Below are 20,309 nucleotides of genomic sequence, written 5' to 3' on the forward strand. Positions count from 1 at the left end.
TGGGGGAGAAAATTTACATTCATTACTTACACTACGTTATTAACATTTTTATCTTCAAAATGGATTGGTGCGTTGAGTTTTGCATCTGTTAAGCTCAGTGATGTCTTTGGTGTTTGTGACTTTGTAATATCATTTGTTATCTGTTTGAAAAACGCAGAAACTGGGGTGTGTCTTCATTTAGTTGAGCAAACTCATGTGGAAGCCAGAGGTGCTTAGAGGATGCAGGTGCCATTCCCAGCCCCAGCAGTGAGATTCCAGCAGTGAGGAAGCTCTGTGTGTGTGGAGATGCCTGGGCAGCTGTGATGGAGTCCAAGCCCGTGGGAGCAGCAGCAACCCAGCTCTGTGGCCATGTGGGTTTTGTGATTTTTGTGACCTCTCTCTAAATTAATAGCAAAGCAGTTTCAAGGACAGTAAGTTTCCCACATGAAAAAAAAAAAAAAAAAAAGAAAAAAAAAAAAAAAAAGGGAAAGCAAAAGTATGAAGCCTTTGGTTCTGTCTTTTAGAGGTAAATGAAAGTTGGGAAAGAGCAGTGAACATGAACTGTGTAGTTTTAATGAAACTCCACTGTGCTGTGACCTGTTCTTCAGTCTCAAGATGAAAAGTCCATCAGCTGCCCTGTGTGCCCAAGCTGATGTCTGCACCTGCTTCTTCTTCAGGCTCCCCATGCATCCCTCATCTTGGCACAGCACTCAGGGAGCAGGCTGGCAGAAAGAAAAGTGTCCTTGGAATTCAGCATGGGACAGCCCTGCTGTGCCTGGGGCACTGTTTTTGTTTCTGCTGCTGACCTGTCTCCAGAATATAATGAGCTGCCACCTCAAAATCAGTTGTAGTTGCAAAATTGTGGCAGTTGTATTTCCTCTTCTATCAAATAATATGAGAATAGGGAAAATGTTGTGGAATAACTATAGGAACATTGTTACAGAAGTAGATACTGAATTTTGGCCCTGGGATGGGAAATACCCTTAGGAAGTCCTGAGTTAATAGAAAAGAAAGAGGGACTTAAGGCTACAGGGTAAACGGAGGAGAGAAAGCAGAGAAGATACATTGAAAGAAGAAAACATTGAAAATACATTGAGGAGGAGAGAAAACAGAGAATATATTGAAGATACATTGAGGAAGAGTAACTGCTCTTTCAGTAATACTCCTATGGCATCCCAGTGGTAATTTTGGTGGCATTCCCAAATTCTCCATAGCTACATTGCTGTCTAGTTGGTGTTTTTCTGGAGCAGCCTATCCATGTGTGTAATCAATAGCAGAGCAATGTTCAGCAATGCTGTATGATGAGCTTGAAAGGTTTTTTTAACACATCATATTGAATTCCAAATAGATCAATGAATGCCAGAAAAAGAAATGAAAAAGTTGTGTTACTTTGGTTAATCTTGGAGTTGCAATGTGTTTCTGTAAATACCTTAAATGATAGTAGAATAATGCACTATGGCGTATCAACCCAGAACATAACATATTTACCCTAAAAGGCACTGTTGTTCAGACTCAGTAAAAATTGCTTCAGCTGCCAACAAGTGTTGTACTCACACTCTTGAGTGAAATTATTCTAATGCAGTTATTGCTGGTAAACCCGAAATCTGTACAAGCAGCACTTTACTCATGTCTGTGCTGGCAAAGTGCACCTGGAATGGTGCTGGCCACCAGGCTGAGTGGCAATTTGAAAGCAAAGCTATTTCAAGATAGAAAATATGACACTACTAAAAGCTCGGTTTTTGCCACAGCAAAATGCCACACTGGGGGTTTTATCATCAGAGCAGTGAAAGATCAGGACATGACACTCCAAAGCAACATAGAAGTCTATAACAGAGAAATTAAAATAATTCTTAGGGTGCAGAAGACCATTAGAGGTGAAGGTAATGGTGTGAGGATGAGAAAAGTCCATTTTGGTCCTGGAGGCTGTAGTGAAGATAGGTGATGGAGGAGGAGAGAGAAAAGAGCTTAATCTGCACTGTGCTGAGCACTTCTTCAAAGTGGGTTCTTTCTGATTTATTTACTACCAAGGTGTGAGTCTGTACACAATTCTCTGCTTGGATAGAGGTTTTGATGTGTGTTTTGCAGTTCATAATCTGCTGCTTTAAAAAGTAATTTTTTTTTTACCTTTCCTTGGCAGAATAGCTTGTTTAATTGTTGCTACAACAATCTCTAAAATTCATCTCGGAAATTCAGTATTAGAGTATCTTTCAAGTCTGTGCTTTGTCATTTATTCGTATTTTTCTTGAACAGTTGTTATGATATTTGCACAATCTGATTATCACCAAAAAAAAAAAATCCACAAAAGAATGTGATGACCAAATTAACTCTCAAAAGTGACCAAAAATTTACTACTTTTGTTTTATCCCTCTGCTCTTTCATGGCCTCTGGTTACTAATCTGTCACAGAGTCATCTTATTTTTGTGTATCAGTCATCTTACTTTTGTGTATCTTGTGTGTATGTTGTCTCTAGGGAGAACAATATATTGTTATATATTCACTGCTTCACAAAAAGTAATCTGCTTTTTAAAAAACTAATTAAAAATAAACTTATAGTTTGGACTAAACATGAAATGTGCTGATGAAAGGAGCACTTTTGTAGCAGAGCTTGTCCTAGTAGCTTACCAATTGTGAAAGTCTTGTAGTATTAACCTAATAAATTAGGTAAAGTTCTCTAAGGTCTTACCTCTACACTGGCAGATCCCCCAAAAGATTTTTAAAAATTATGAGAACAGTGGCAAGTAATCTTCAGAATACATATTTGAGAATGCCATTTTGGTCTTTCCTTTGGTTTTTAGTGAGCCTCAAGTCCTCTGATTCTGCCTTTAGATTTTGACATTTCTGTATTGGGGACTGTCCTTGGGTTTTGCTCATCATTGTGTAAACTAGGGTTTGTGTAATGATCAAAATATCTGTATTCTGTGTTAATTCAGGAATGAAGGGGATAAATTATTAAATGCAAAAAAACCCTGAAACATGCCTACATTAACTTTGTGTCCTTCCTGCTGAGCTTCTGTTCTTCTACCTGGAAATCCTGCTCACTTTAGCTTTGGGCCCAAAGAAGGACCAGCCTTACAGCACTTCAGATGACTGGGTCCTATTCCCATCTCTTATCCTTCAACAGCTCTCTCTTTAGCCAAATTCTGCATGGATATCATCAGATCTCTTGAATTCTGTGAAACTTTCTACATTTTTAATGACAGGTAAGCTTTGCAATAGGGAGCATTTTGCTCTTTCCATGTCCAAAAATAAAATCTGCTGAACCAAATCATTCAAGAGATAAGTTAATTGGAAAATCATGCAAAATCCTGAAAAAAACCAAGGGCTCCCAACAGGTTTGCAAGTTCCTGTACTCAAAAAGGGTACTTGGAATCCTACTCCCTTCTCAAAGCAGATTAATCCAATAATGGGACAACATCTCTGTGGACAATAGTTCTCAACTTCTTTTTGCCCTGTATGAGTGTAACGCTCTCACTGGTCCTCTGAAACCAGGAGCTGAGCTAAGACTTGTACAGACTCCGAGTCCTTGTGATCAGAAAAGGCACAACTCCACTGTTGGAGTGAGGGGGAGGGAGGTTTGACCCTTCTGGGAGTTGGAGTGGGTTGTCCTGCCAGCAGCACTTTTTGTGAGCTGCTGCCCTGCTGGCTGGGCAGTGTTTGCAGTGGCCACAGTTAAATGGGAAAATGATCTCAGCTGAGGATGCAGAGAAAAGAGGGGCTTCCATCAAGGCAAGCTGGCTAAGCTGACTACAAGTCAGCTTTTCTTCCCCAGTTTAGACAGCTCCAAGGAATGCCTCGGGCACGAGCCAGCAGTCATGCTGTGGAGGAGCTGCTGGCTTACATTGCTCAAGCCCAGAGACAAGCTGCCCCTCAGCCTGTAAATTACAAATTCTTGAGAGTAGTGACTTGTGTTCCCCAAAACATGGTATTGTCTTTAAAATCCTACTTTTATCTTTTTAATCTGGCTTCTTATTGACATTCTAGTCTCCCAGACAATCTGTTGTGTCCTGAAGCTTAGGGGGAGGCACTCTATAAACCAAGAAACAAGGAATTCTACCATTTACATTTGTGATGAGTGTTACCACCATTTCTGTATCTTTTCCAGCTGTGATTATAGGGTGAGTTTTCCTGTCTCAGGAGAAAAAAAATCATAAGAAATAATTGATGAATGGTAATGTAACCTGAACAGGGTTATTCAGACAAAGTTGGGAACAGAACTGAGGACTATCAGGGGGCAGCCTTCTGTCTTACTTTGGCATGCAGTTTCTTCTGAAGGACAGTGGCAAACAAAATGTTTCTGTGATTTTTAGCAGCCCAGGGGAGCTCAGCCATTAGCAGCTACACCACTTGACAAATTTATCCTCTTACTCTGTGGTCAGAGGCCAATTCTTCAGCCCAACCAACAGTCTCAGACTTTGTACACAATTAAATTGTCATATGTCAGGTCAACAGATGCCAAAAAAAAAAAGGCTGATGGGACTTTTGGCTAGGTGTTTGGTTGCCACCAGCAATTTACTTCCAGAAATGTTCCCAGAGACCAGTGGTAGTTGGGCCTTGTTGCTCCTGCACAGGCTGATGCTGGGATTGCTGCTGTACATGAAGTGGTGAGGGTGTGTCAGTCTGGAAGGAGCTCTGGTTCTGCCAGTGGCTCTTACAGAGGGGAAAGAATAAAAGCTTTGCTGATTCTTTATAGCTCCTGCTGGCCCAATACATCATCTTGTTCCTTGTAGGTTTTTGGTGAAGGTCACCTGTTAGGGACATGTGCTTTGGCTCCCCAGTAGAGGCTCCACCTGCAATCCTCAGGGGAGAGGAGAGGAGAGGAAAAACACCTCAGTGCAGCAAATTGCATGTATGTTTAAAAATACAAATTGTTCCATCCTTCTTTACAGAAATTGCTCATCTCATGATTACTTAGGTCAGTAAAGCCATCGTAGGACCTGCTTTTTCACCTTTGCTACTAAAGTGTTCTGATTTTTCAACATTAAGGAGAAACTTATTTTCTATTTTACTGTAGCTTCTTACTTAATCTAGTTCTTATTGCTTCACCATTTACAGTACTGCGCTGCTTACTCTCTGATAGTGGAAATACATTTAATTCACTGAAATCTGAATCTGTTCAGCTCACTGCATATAAAACTAATTGAAAATAGCTGGAAAATTTGATGTAAGAAATGATGCACCTATTTTGTCACAAGAACCACCTAGAGGTCAAAGACCATTTGTGTTCCTTGTTTTTTAAACAGTATTTTCAAAACTGCTGTTCAAGTCCATCTTCTTCTCTTCGTGCTACCCACGAAGCGCCTCAGTTTTGCCCTATAGACCAAATCCACCCAAACACTTGTGCATCCTTGTTGCTGCTGTGGGTAAATAAAGTTCTCATACTGTGTCCATGTTCCAGTGCCTCTGCTGCTGGAAGAGCCAGCACTTGGAGACACTAGAACAGGAGGCAGGCTGTCTTCGTTGTTGCAGTAGAACTGCCTCAAACAGACCATTGCACCATGGTCTAGTCATAGACTTCCTTCTAATGACAAATTTTCAATTCCTCTGGGATGTCTCATGGTTAATACCCTTGTATTTCACAAATTAGCCTTTCCTGTAATCCACTACATGAGCTCTCTCCTGTAGCTTCTGAAATGCATTTTGCCCATCTTTCTGCTCAGATTTGTAGACACATTTTTTTCCTGATATGGAGTTTTCTGAGTGCATGTTGATATCCAATTCTCCTTGTGGAAAGCAGTCTTTTCTCCCCCAAAAGGTGCATGCTACCATCAGTATCATGCAGCTCATGGAGATGCTCTGCTGAATGACCAGCAGTGACCAGCATGTGCCACTGCTTGTCCAGCCAAGAGAGGTAGGAAAGGTGAGAGTGGGTTTCATTCATTCAGTCACCCTCCTGTTTATGCTGTTACTTGAAAGGACAAAAGATAAAAGAAAAGAAACAAACACAAAAGTGCAAGTATGAATGCCTAATTAGTGATTTACTATTGCACTGCCTTTAAACAGGAGACTTGAATTACAGTGCTAACTACAGTGTCTGGCCATTATCCATATGGGACACTGCCAACAGGATTGATACCTTCATCTCCACCACAGGCTAAGAATTATGTTTATTTGCTCTTTCTCCAGCCAAACAAATACAGGATTCTGTCATGCAAAGTAGAACTAGCCCAACAATGGAGTCTTTGTCTTCCAGGGGGGCCAGAATGGAGTGTGCTGCCTTGAAACCTCTCGTTTCAATGGAAAATGTGAGTGCAAGTTTCATAAGTCCTTCATGAGTGCTGTAACATGGACATAATCATGAATTATCTTGTTATTCCCACACCAGTGTGCAGTTCAGTCCAAATGTTTTAGGTGGGTTTGAGCCTTTCTTGCCATTCTCCCCAAGAAATACAAGTGGAGGAAGAGATGGTCTGTGGGCTCTAATGGGTTAATCAGCATGCTGGTGCTGGTGCACTTCTGGGAATGCCAGAAGCAGATGTTTAAACCTCCTGAGTACTATATTTTAAAACTTCAAGTCTGCAATTCAGCAACCATTGCAGTCAGTATTAGTAAATGTTGCTGCTGCTGCTGGAAGGGAGAATCCAGCACCCTCTCATCCTCTGCCCTTTCCCAGTACGGCCCCATCAGGACTGATCCTTAACAAGTTGACAAGTAACCAGCCATTTTTCCTGGATTTTTTTTTTTAGCTGAATCAGTTCCCCAAGTAACACCAAACAAGAGAAAGGAATTTTGGGGGGTGGATTTTCTCCTTTTAGACTGGAGCAAAGCAGGCACTGAGCATGTTCTGAAATGTTCTTTAATTTAAAGCTGGTTTCCCAAAAAGAAACAACCTGTACAGTTTATTAGTCCAAGACACATATTCTAATATCAGTGTTGAGAAACAATTTAGGGAAGATCCTCTCATTGTAGACAGCAGCAGTAACAGCTCTTAGTTAAACCCAGACTGCTGGGTTTGCTCTGCTCTCAGTCCTGCACTGACATTGGTTACTCTGAAATGTAAGCAAGCAGTGTAGTGTAAATGAACTCCTTTGTTTCCTGTATGTGTGACTTCCAGCGACTGCTAAAAACTTGTTTTGTGACACAAGATTGTTTTTGCTTTGAGCTAAGAACTTCTTCCTGTGCTGTTTGGCTTACAATAGTTCTTCCCTACTCTCCCACTGCTATGTCTGTGCTTTGCCTGCTGCTGCTTTTGCTAAAACTACAAAGTAGGCCCTGGATTACAGGTATTCTACTTTTCTGGGTTTGCTTTATTCATCACAGGGTTTCTGTATGCTCTGATAGGTACCAGAGTGAAGCCAAGAACAATGTTGCTTAAGATTGGACTGAAGGCCAAAAACTGAAGTAAATTACAAAGGTGAGCAGGAGCCTGGTAAGAGTGGGCTGCTGAGTTATTGTCCAAGCTAGAAAATGTCCTTTGCCCTATTGGGTCAAACACTCTTTTTTGCTTTCAAGCTGCTACAGGAGCAGAGGGCACAATTAGCTCCATCAGTCATTTAGCAGATTAAAAATCTGAATGGGTTGGATTTTCCCTTGCTTATAAATGAGGCACTGGCAGCAGGATGTCATCGCACGGGGACTGGAAGCTGGACACAGGAAAAGACTTGAGGGCCTGACCGTGGAATAAAGTACAAGCAGCTCTGTTGGGAAGCTACAGAGTGCAAAGGGAAAATTCAGTGCCTGGCATTGCCTTGGCTCAGGGATGCACTCAGGTCCTTCTGTCCATGCATGCTCCAAAATATGGATTTCTCCCTGAGCATCTGTGTTTTTCCATATCTGTGCTGGACAGGGTTCACTGCACTCCTTCAAGCCCCTCTCCTGCTCAAGTGCAAAAATTAAATTATTCACGTGATGAGAAGGAGCCCAACAACCTATTTAATCCCCTCACTGTCACCTCAGTAGTTGATCACCATAACCTAGCAGATGCAAAGTATTTCAGAGCAGCACTGGTGCACACCCTTTCCTTTTATTGAGGATGTTTTCCTCTTTAGACAATTTTTCAGGACCTGTGAAAAAGGAGAAGGTGGAGGGAGGGCACAAGTGATACAAACAAGCATAGGCACCGCAGGGAACCTGTCTCTGATCCTGTGGCAAGAGCAGTCCCTTGGCAGAGGAGAAGCCCTGTGCTGTTGCTGTGTCCCAAGGACCAGACCCTGCATGTTCAGCCCCCGTGGTGGTGTAAGAGGTGAGAAGCACCAGCCCGAGCACAGCACCATGTCCTTGCTGAGTGCTCTCACTCCAAGCTGCTGCACAAGGAGCAGGTGCCTCTTCCACCCAAGCTTTGGAAGAATATGCTGAGATGACCTCAGAGCACAGCCTGCAGATCAGGCTCATTAGGAGGTTTTGGGGTCTCTCTAAAAGAAGATGTCCCTCACCTGGGCAGGAAAGTGGCCCTGACCACCTGGGCACAGGGACCGCTGGGAGCCTGCTGGAGGGGCTGAGGCATCTCATTACATCTGGCTTCTGCTGTCTACATCAGGAAACATCCAGCACAGACTGGATGTTTCCATCAGCTGTGACAACAAAAAGAAATGCATCCATGTCCATTGCCTTGCTGGTTTTCATCCAGTCTCCATATGAAATCTTTCCAGCTGAGAGTACGGCTCTGCAGTGTTTCTAGACCAGACCCCACAAAAGTTTTTTTATAGCTATCCAGCAGATGGTCAGCAAATCTTCCAAAAAATACCCAAAGATAACCTTGTTTCTCCTCCCCCTGGGTGAGCATTGTGTTGCCCTCCTGAAAAAAAATATTTTTTCAACAATTTTTGTGGGCATCTGAGTGGGTTTTGGTCCCTTTCTGTCAAAGCCAACAGGCAGAGCTGCCAGGGGAAACAGCCAGGTGCCCGGTTTTTTCCCCTTGCAGGAGCACATGAGGTGGAAGGCAAAAGTCCTGGATCACAAACGTCCCATCCAGGATGGAAACAATTGGACCATTTCTACAGCAGGAAAAAAAAAATCCTTGTCTTTGGTCCAGTTTCCCTATCTTTAGAGGAAAGGTAAGTCTAAGTCATTATCCACAGGCATGCTGTGGGATCCAGTTTCAGTAATGCTTAGCTGGTGAAGCGTGGGGGCTCTAGGAGAGTGAAGCTGCTGCCCTGTGGATGGGGCTGGAACATTGCCCGTGATATGGAGGTCACCTGGTGCTCAGTTCCAGATGCCCCATGCAAGAGGGGCTGTCCTGTACTCACTGCTCAGATCCCAAGCCTCGCCTGAAAGGAAGACAAACGATGGCTTTCCTGCTTGTTTGCTGCAACACATTAGATCCTACCTGTGTGATGTGGCTCTCCCATGGCTGTAGCCCCTCCAGGGGCTTGAAGACACTGCACAAAAGGCAGAAGGACATTTCTGGCCCGCTTGCTGTTTGAAGTCTGACAGCCCTGCTTGGCTCTGCCCCAGTAAGGTCTGCTTCAAGCTGCTTATCATTTTTTGCAAATGTTCTGTATTTTGTGTGGAGACTTGCATCTCAGATTTGTTAACTGTTTGTCAACAGTTTGTCAACTGTTTTTTATTTGTTTGGGGTTTTCTAAAAAAAAAAAAAGTACAGGAGAGAGGATAAGCATTTTGTCCTGTAGGAAGATGGGTAATGAAAGTGCTGGTGGAGCACTCTTGTTATTATGTGTATTATGTGAGAAGAGGCAAATAATGCTTTTCTTTCAAAGGTGGGGTTGCCATGGTTCTTTTTACCATTGGATCAGGCAGGCAGCAGGTTTGTAGAGGTCAAGTCTCTCCTGTCTCTTGGGATGGTACAAGGCAGAGACCACCTGGACAGAAAGGGAGCATGGCAAACCCTGCTAAAAATGTGGAAGAAGGGGCAAGCCAACCAGGCAGAGAGATGGGAGACAGGGGCCTCTGCAGCCAGGCTGGGGCTCCTGGGCCTGGTGGACAGAGTGCCCAGCTGCTCTGACTAACCCCGTGGTCCCTGCCCATGGTCATCCTCCAGCTCATGCTGGAAACTGAGGCTGTCCCCATGCAGGATTGGAAGGGTATTTTCTGCCTTTTGCTTTGTGTTTATTAATGTAATTAGCTCAATATTTATTTTTTTTTTTATTACAGTACAAAGCTTACTTAAATTCCAAATGTTATGAGACAAAACACTATGAAGAACGAGTTCAATATGTATTCCACATGCTTGTTACCGCAGTCAGGTGAGAAGGGTTCATGTGCATGTAATCTGCAGGCCTAAAAGGCTTTTGTTCTTCATAACCAACCTTCTCTGAGACACAATGAGCTAAGGAAAACATTGCAGCCAGATAAAATTGGATGCAGTCGTACTTGAACATTATTTAATCCTGTTGTGCAATACCTCACAGTAAAACCACCAGTCATAAAGCAGCAGATTTATTTATCTTCATTTCAAGGAAGAAAATCTTCCTTGGAGTCAATTTGGTGTTTAATTATTTTTTTCTGGTGTTTCCCAGTGAACTAGTGCTGGACAACTTGTTCTTGAGACAGGGAACTCTGTCTGGACATGATGGAGGATGCTTACAACTGTCCCAGCAAAAGGCTGCCAGGCTTGGTACAGCTGTTTCCTCAGCTCACTCAGGAAGAATTATTCTCCTTCCTTTTAGTCTCACAGCCTTTTACTTTTTGGTGGTGGTAATCATGATTCCAAGTTGTGAAAACCTTTACCACTGATAGTAGCATGCTCTCTGGAAGATCTGCCAGTAAAACCTCTGTGTGTTGGGCAGGCAGGTCACAGGATTATTTTGGTAATCTGTGGTAATGCCACCACTCCTCACTTTCAGTGCTGGATGTGTTCCATTCATCAAAGCAGTGTTTCCCTCACTCTGTTTCCAAGAGGGAACAAAAATGCAGCAACAATAAGGATATTTTAGCCTTATAACTATGAATACCCAAATGAGAATAAACTGTCCAGAATCTTGCACAAGAGGTGGAGACAAAGGGTACCTGAAAATCTGGAAGTTGCCCACATTGCTTTAGAGATCACTGCCAGCAGCCTACATCTGTGCACCATATGAGCAAGTGAGAAAGTGTCTTTGAGAAGGGTGTAATGTTGGTCCTGTGTCAATAATGGATCTAGTCCAAGGTACTGAAGCATCTGCTCTATATTTCAGTATTTTTTTTCTTACACTTGTAAGGATATTTGAGAAGGTGAGTATCCACACCAAAAAGACTGCATTTGAAAGAAAAGCTAAGACGTGGTCACCACCAGCCAAAATGCTCGCTGTGCTAGGAGGTACTTTGGACTCTCCTTCAGGCTACATGTCAGCACTGGAATCACCAAATGATCACCATATGTAGGTGTGTAAAGCTCTGAAATCAGCTGTGTGGAGAGCAGCTCTGGGATGGTTACTGTTGGGTGGTTAACTGCCAGTGCAGGAGAATTAAATTATTGTTGGCTCCCAGTGTGACTCCTATATGCTGTTAATTCATTACCTGCAGCTTAATTGCCAGCAGAGTGGAGCAAGTCTCTTCCTTGTCTCAGGGAGAATCACCAAAAGAGGTTTGTCAGTGGAGCCCAATCAGAGAGGCCCACAGGCCATCCTAGATGTGAGATAAGTGCACATGGGAAATGGGGTTTGGAAAGCAACAATTTAATCCATATCCTGTACACTCACTCGCAGAAAATATGGACTTCTACTGTATGTGACATGGAAGGGAATGAATCACAGCCACTTTTCTCTTCTGCAACTTCTCACTGACCCAAGAAGGGGAATTTTCTTTTTCTACATTTACAACATAATTTGCTATGCCTTGGGAGGGGTGAGATGCTCTTTTGTGTGGGGATGTTCTCCCCAGCAGTACCAGCGGAAGGCAATTACGATGCTGGTGATGTGCTCTCCTTGCCTGAAGAGTTAATGAATTCCATCCTCCTATTGTTGCAGAGTTTCCCCGGGACCTGCAGCAGGGCAGGATCCTCCACGCTCTGCAAAAGGTTTGCTTCCTGGTAACAGAGCAATCCATTAGCTCTTGTAGCTGTTGTTCTTGAACTGAAAGCTCTGTGCTCTAAAGCCCAGCAGGAAGAGATAATTAGCACTAAATTGTGCATTCTGGGCAAAATCCATCCACTTCTGCCAAGATTTCACAAGGCCTCAAATACAGTGGAAATACGTGTGGGGTGGATGCTTTTTGCATAAATGTGGAAGGAAGTGTGCATGATTGCCCTCTTGGTCAGCGCAGCCCAGAAACAGGATCTGGGGTCGATGGGGTCCGTGCCAGCTCCACACCCTGGGTGAGCTGCGGGTTTGGTGATGACAGCTCCAGCAGGGGACGGGGGCAGTTCCTGCAGGGACAAGAGGCTGCAGTACCACGCAGGGGAAATAGCCCCTATCCCAGCCACTCCCCTTGTTCTGCTGCCTTCCTTGGCCTTCTTTTGTGTGCCTGCTGCCAGTCCTGCTGGGCACTACCTTGCTCTTGGTCCACCAACAAGGTGGGCTTGTGGATGCCCCAGGCTTCAGTCTGGGAGTCTGTGTTTTAGGACACACAGAAACCCCAACCCTGCACAGCACTGCCACTGCAGCATGATGTAATTGTTTATCCATGCACTGGGTGCCCCTGTTATATGTGCTTTAATAAGCACTCTGCTGTTCCAATTCCTCTTCCTCTCCTTCACAGCATGCACAGTTCAGGTACTTGGCCACAGGCTTTTGGCCATTTTCCCCTAGGAAGTGTCACCTGAGTGCAGCTGCTGGTCCAGGAAGATGTAGGTTTTCTGTAGGTCCTGTGTCATACCTGGCAGCCCTGGCAGGTGCACACTGAAGATGCCCATGTTGGAAATGCCTCCAACACTGTGTCCAGGCCATGTCTCCAAGGGCCAGCAGTCACTCCTCACACTGGTGCTGTGACTAAGAACCGTTTTGTCCCAGAGCTTGTCTCAGCTTCATTGCAGCACTTCAGGGCTAAACCATGCAATATCCCAGAGAACAGGGTATGTTCAAAAGGAGTTGGTTGTGATGAATGCTGGCCAAACAACTGGAACCTGAGGAGAGTCTTGCAGGACTTTGATCTGAGGAAGCTCTGCCTCAGACAGATAAAAGGTCTGAAAGTGCTCTAACTGGTCTAAATTTGCACAGTACTGCTGTACCAATCCCTACCAAACAAAAGCAGAAAGTAGAGTTTCACATTTCACATCACCGGTTTATAATGGGTAGAAAGGGGTCCGATTTCTGCTAGACAGCTAAGTTTTAAGTTTTCCTCATCTTCCCACTTCCACCCAGAAAATGCCCAATTTTTCAGCCTTTTGTCTTGGATTGCATCTTCTAAACTTTTGGGCTTTCATATGAGAATTTTTGGGCCTTGCCCATCCATTTTCCTTAAGACATGATGCTGTGAACTGGACACCAACCTCTGCAGAGAATGCACCGGTGCCAATTAGAGCACAATAATTTATTCCATGTTTTACATGAAGCGCACTCACAGGTGTGTGTGTCCCAGGATGGCATTTGCCTTCTCTTTTATTGTGGGCAGACAACACCAAACATTCAAACAGTTGCTGGATCTCTGAAGATTGTGGGTCCCTTTCTGCAGCCTGCACTGCCTGGCACTCTTCACGAGGGCCACAGGTTGGGCTTGTTTGTTGGTAACTTTTGCATTTGACATTTCCCTCTTAAGTGTTTTTTACTGACATCAATTTGATTTCTGACCATACCTCAGGGGTTTTCAGAATCAATTTGAATTCAAACCTTGTCTTCCTGTGGGAAATGGTATAAGATGACTTGTGGACAAGATGATCATTTATCTTAGTTTGGGTACTAAAAGAGTAGTGAATCTTGGCTACATGGACTTATGCTTGACAGGCTGGAGAATTAGTTTATTCAAAAGGCTTTAACACTTCAAATAAATTACTATTGGTTTCCCTTCTTTATTAGATGTCATAATGATATGGATATTTAGATTTAAAAATCTAGAGATTGTTCACTGCATTGTGAGCTGCTCCCCTGTCCCTGGCTACAACCGGTTACTCTAGAACTGCTTTTGTTCTGCCCCTGCTAAGGACTGGCTGTGATGTGGCCTGGAAGCTCAGTTCTGAGCTGGGTTCTCCATTCAGGCTACTGGGGCAATGTGGGAGGTGTGAGCACTGCCAAGGCACAGTGGGGTCTGTAGGAGCACCCAGCACGGAGCAGTTCACTTTGCATTGTGCCCAAAATGCTCAAAAACAGCCAAGGGTAAGCTTGGCCTGGTGTGCAATCTCACACAGCTTAGCAGATCCTGCACAGCCAGGTGAGCTCAGCCTGGTCCACCCCACAGCCCCGAGGCTGAGTCCCCAGGCCAGGCCTGGGCAGGGGTCACTCTGCCATTCGGATACTCCATCGTGAATTGAGCAACCGGCAAAGAATTTTCTGGCATTCAGCTGTCAAATGTATCATGATTAGATCAGAGTGTGCTGTGAGGTTTCTTGTTTTCATAGGTGATGCATGATGTTAAATGCCAGCTATGGCTTTCATAATAGCTTTGGACCACTGCCTTTGCCTAGTCTCTGCCAGATTTGTGACAAACCTTGTTTGAACATTATTTAATCCTCCCAATATGACAATGAAATATTGACTTTAAAAAAAACCAAAAAACAAAACAAACAGCCCACAGTCCATTTTCCAACTAGTTTTACATCTTTCTTCATATTAAATCTGGACTTTTTCCCACTAGTTTTCATGCAGGTATGTTTTCAGGAAGTGTGTTTTCATTCTCATTGAGGAAAATGAATTAAACTAAGAGGATGTACAAACACTAGTATCCAGCAAAAGGTTACTGCTTCAATCCCAGCAGGGCTATTTGTGTAACATTCCTGCAAAGTTAGACATTGAGTTTATTATGGAACCAGGATTTTTTGGTTTTCTTTTCTATTGAAAGCAATAAAAAATGAAGTTGTAAGATACTTTGCTTTGGAAAAACAGTAAGAAAGAAGCAAAGAAGCTTGGCAGCAGACATGTCAGGTGCTGTAAACCCAGGGCATGCTGTTAGTTCAAAGAACCTGAGTGTTACGAAATAGATGGTCTTCCAGCAAGGTAAGAGCCAGCACAGATCTTCAGAGCTATTACTGTGGCAACATTGACTTCAAAGGTGCTGACTGGTCTTGCAAAGGGTTATCAAGGCTTTCTGTGGAGCATCAGATGTGGGACTACTGTTGAAATTGTAAGGACTGGAAACCTCACATGCCTTTGAACATAAGATGCTAAGTGCGTCTCTCATTATTACTAAATAGATCTCTTTCCAGTTACTGATTGCTTATGGTGCTGGGTGGCTCTGGATGCCTCAGAAATTTTATGAAGATTTTTTGTTAATTCCTATACCTATATGCAACTTCCCTTCCCCCTCCATTTCCCAAAATAATTCCTGTGGGATTAACAGCACCCATGTGTTGGATTTGCAGCACCTGCTCTCAGATGAACTGTGAGTGTGTTCCACAAGATAAACAATTCTGCTGCAGAAAGAAAAGATGAGAAAAGGGGCTTAACCGGGTCCTTCATGGCTTCTAGAAACACCTCAGTCTTTGGACAATAATCCACAAATGAAGAAGGTACTACTGGTGTGACAAGTAAGAGCTGTTGGTGACAAGATTTGTCATCATTCATATGACAAATCCTCATGAATGAATGTATGAATAAGGAAGATGGCAGGTCACTTTAGCACCCCATCTGTGCCCTGGTTTCTGTGAGAAAAAGGTGCTGCTCTTTTCCTGCATCCCTGGGACACGGTGCTGGAGAGGCTGAGCTGTCCCCATGCCCGGGAAGAGCAGGTGATGAAGTAGTTGTGGGCAGCAGCAGCTTCAGCATGTCAACAAAACTTCCCTGAGAGCTCAGAGTGATCTGCAGAGATCCACCCTCACATACACCACATTTGTGCAGCAGAGGTGTCTCCTTCCTGTACCTGAGCTCCCAGGAACAACTCTGGCTCCTGGATTCTGGCTGAGAAACCCCCACCTCTGTCCCTCCCATCCTCCTCCGTCCATCACCTTCCTCCAGCCATGCTGGCATTTGGAGCTCTTGGAAGGAGTGGTGCTTTGTTTAACTCTCATAACATTTTCTGCCTGAAAATTAAAAAAGAAGGAAAAAAAAATGTTTTGAGTAAACATGTGAAAATTCTGAACCCCAGAGCTAAGCTGTGTCTCAAAATTAATTATATTTCTCTATAAAGAAATGCAGTAGGTCAAAGGACATGGTGAAGTAATACATTATGGGGAAGCTGACAGGAGAACAGTAAGTTTGGGCTTAAGTGAAAAATTTTTTGCTTTGCTGGCTCTTGGTATGGAGCCAACAACAACAGAGCAGGAGCTGTCTTGAAATGACCATGGAGAGCAGGTGTCTTGCAGACAGTGTTGGAACTACTGAAAATAATCCTCTGAGTTGCAGCACTTCTGTTCAATGTCTAATAATAATAATAATAGTAATAATAATGATGATAATAATAATAATAATATATGCCCTTTGTGGGATGCATGAGCACTGAAATACTGTTTTATTAGCAATCACTTTGCCTCCCTGGGAAGAGTCATATGGGACCCCCTCCACTCCACATGGAAACAAGGAAGTGTCTTTTATTTCAATGCAAGTTTCAGGGTTTACAATATGCAGTCTGTTGAAGAGTCAGGAGCTCAAAGCCATCAGAATTAAGAGATTTTCCTCTCTCCAGAGAGCCACACAGGCATCTGCTACCTACCAACCCTTCTGACAGCAGCTCTTTTTGTTCCCCATTTTACACAATGTTTCACTGCAGTAAGTTGAGAAGCAGCACTACATTCCCAGAACCAGGAGTTGTGTCCCCCACTTCCAGGAGAACAGAGACTGCTGTTACCACCCCCAGTCTGAGCTGCCTGCTCCACAAATCCAGGAAAAATGTTTTATTGTGCTCAAAACCCTTTCACTCTCCTACCAGTCAGTGAAGATCTTTTCATTAAGTAAAAGCCCTGTGTACAGATCCTGAAGGCAGATGAGCACCTGGAGGCCTCTTGAAGCCAACAGGAGTTGCTTGCAAGGGCTAAAGACCTCTCAGGATTTGACTTTGAGGGCTTAACAATCCAGCCTCTGACATGCTATTTATTTCCCCTCAGTGTCTATTATTCTAGACCCTGTACTTGCTGTAGCATGTGTTTCTCCTCCAGAGTCATGGCATATAAAACTGCTTTGATTCCTGGTACAAGTTCAGCTGGCTCCTCACACCACGCTGCTACAGATGAATTAGAAATGGTTTCTCCGTGCTGCAGGCACGGCCGAGCACACCCAGCTCACCCCCAGCCCACTCTGGGCAGGCAAAAGGAGTGAGATGAAAGACAGACAGCACCAGAAACTGCAGGGGCAAGGGAAAGCTTTCCCCTCAGATCAGGCTTCGGTGGCTTTTTGCAACAGTCAAACCAAAACCATTAAGTCCTTGTACTGGTAACAGTGAGATTTGTACCTGTATTTATGCCAGGGACTGTAACACTACACGAGACGCAAGCTTCTCCCTAAGTACATAACCTCATTGCTGGCTAGGAAAAAAATTACCTTATTTCATGTAAGTGAAGCTTAGACATTCCTCTGAAACACTGAACACCAAATATTGCTAGGGAAGAGCCCCTGGGCTGGGTTGTTTTTCATGAATGGTGTGGCAAACCATTATTTCTGAAGAAGAAAAGAGCTCACATAAGCAGGTGTGCTGCATTTAACGGAGATAATATAGTATCGAGTGACTGATGGATTGATATCTTGGTGGTTAGTGCTATGGGGAGTTGATAAATGTTATTGATATGGCAATTTTTCTCTGAAGACTAGATTATTAAATAAGTCTGGTGCTAATTGCATGACAGAATTGCATTAGTCATAACAAGATCCTCTGCAACATTTTTTAAATGCTCTTCCAGAAGAGAATACAAATATGCTGAGGAAAACACAAAAAGTTATTCAATTTCATGTCATCTCTGTTTTTTTGGCCGGAGAGAGAAGTACTATTATAGAAACTTATGAAGACACATAATTTTTGCTAAGAAATCAACTGAAATGATCTGCTAATATGGGGGTATGGAGGATAGCATGGCAGGAGAGATGTGGTCAGTGTCAGAAATAAAAAGGTAAGAGGAATGCTACATAGGATAAATAATAAGCCCAGAGAGACATATTGGAAGAATGATTACATCAAAGCCAGCCGAGTCCAAGTGTGTGTCACTGCTGAGGGCAGGGCAGGGCAGGACGCAGGTGGGGTGCTCCAGTTTCCCAGGCAATAGATTCATCTGTGACAACATCACTGAAATCTGCCAAGACCAGAGCATTGTTGGAACTTAAAAGTCACAAGCTTTCCCAGTTCTTCTAATCTAATATGCCTTTGAGCATAAGACACAAGAGGGAGGGGGGGAAATGGGAGGAGTCTTTTGAGTGGCAGCTGCACAGGCAGACAGAAAACCACAGCTGGAGGGAGCAGGAAAGGTTTCTAAAAAGGTGAGAAAAATTCCTGAGAAAATAAACTCTGTTAGGACCAAGAAGAGAGCTGAACTAATGCCTCTCAGGGTGAATTTAAAGATCAAATCAGGGCATACAAAATCTGTGATGGAGTGAGAGGCAGTGTGGGGAAAGGAAAAGAAAACCTGGCATGAGGAAGAACAGGTGGGGATTGAGGATAAGCTCCTTTCCCTTGTTTCTTGGCAGTATCCTGGCACCTTGGTGGGTGTCTGGTCTGAGTCAAAGAGCAACAGCAGGATTCAAAGTGCGTGTGCCAGGTAAGGGGTGATGCTGGGCAGGTCCAGAGGGCAGTCAGAGCTCAGCATCACCAAGAGGTGACAGTGCAGGTGATGCTGCTACTGCCAAACTGCACACAGCCCATGGAGATGTCAGAGGGGAAGGGCTGGTGGCTGGTGAGGAATATGAAAAGCCAGAGGCAAAGAGCACAGCTGGAGAGAGGCTCTCAGAGGCAATCGTCCATGAGGAGGGCAATGGAGGGGTTCTTCACAGGTCAGGCTAAGCAGCTTCTTTCCATCTGCTCATAGAGGAGGAATATCCAAATCTCCACCTTGCTTTGGGTCCTCTTGAGTCTAATGCTGCTTCCAGGCAGCAGGAGGTTTCTCTGAAGCAGATGCAAATACAGGGAGACAGTGGTGGAACTGGACTCAGTGGAGCGAGGTGATCAGGAGATACAAGAGGGAAGACTCAGCAGAAGCTGGGCAGAGAAAATGGGCAGGGGGAAAGCAGCTCAGATGCAGAAAGTGCCATTTCTCTAGGGGCACAAAAATTTGGGTAGGACAGGAGGAAAAGGGGAGAGACTGTGGGAGAGACACCTCTTTCTCTGTGGTAGGCCACAGGGAGCAAGAGAGATTTATAGGGGATAGAAAAGAATATACAGACTGGGAAGGAAAAAAAGGGAACCAGGCTGGTGCCAGGAGCAGACTGAGGCCAGCAGGGAGAGGGACTGGGAAGCAGGACAGGGCTGGGGAGGCCTTTGATCAAGAGCTTTAGGCTGAAGGTTTGGGCTGAAGGAGCTGTAAATTCTGGGCAGATGTTGTGTCCTGATGTTCTGCCTGTTCTAACGGGTTCACTGGCTGGACAGGAAAAGGCTGCCTGCAGCCAGCATTGTGCCACAGGCTCTTACTCTTTGTTCTCCTATTAAAGCTTTTACAAGTTACCTGTAGGCACGGAGCAGTACCTGCTTCTTCCAGAGCCACTTACTGAACACCAAAGGAAAGTGGCTTTAATTCCACCCCTTTTTGTCATCAGCCATAACAGCTGCAATATCAGAATGGGCTTATATAGGTGTTTTGGTAATATTTGGAAAGGTAGATGAGACTTAAATAGGTGTTTTGTGTAGAACAACCTTTTTTCTTAGCAGTTTGTACAGTGGGGATTGGTGACCAAGTTTCATTTCTGCTTTCTACCTCTTGTAAATTTATGCATTTTAGACTCAGGCCTCTGGCAGACTGTGTAGGAAGAGCGCTGCTCTCAGATGTCTGAAGGCTGCTCTTATGAGAATGAAATTGTGCCCCTTTCATGTGACACTGCCCCATAATTTGAAAGTAAAATTTCATGTAACATGTTTTAACTCATCATAGGTAAAAACCCAACAGGAGACATAGTTCTGAATTTTCAGTTAAATCTTTTTTCCAATAAAAAATAACCTGCAACTCTTAGGGGCAGATTAAAACTTTGCTGAAGTTGTACTCTTCTGCACAGTTCAAAGGTTGTTGGATAAATTCCCCAGGAGCATCCCTCCACCTTTCATCCATCACAGTCACTTGACTGAGCGGTGGGAGCGAAGCTGGGGGTGACAGGCTGTGGGGAGAGCTGCTGAGAAACAGCAAATCCAAAAGCAATGGGAGAGGAGCCAGAGGGGACAGAGCAGCTCCTTCGTGCAGGGCTGAGCATTTCTTTTTGCTGGAGGAGCAGGAAATGCCTCAGCTTCTGCAGTGGGACTGGGTTCCT

Source organism: Onychostruthus taczanowskii, unplaced genomic scaffold (genome assembly GCF_017590055.1).
Source record: "Onychostruthus taczanowskii isolate IOZ18803 unplaced genomic scaffold, ASM1759005v1 scaffold3, whole genome shotgun sequence".
NCBI classification, from domain to species: Eukaryota; Metazoa; Chordata; class Aves; order Passeriformes; family Passeridae; genus Onychostruthus; species Onychostruthus taczanowskii.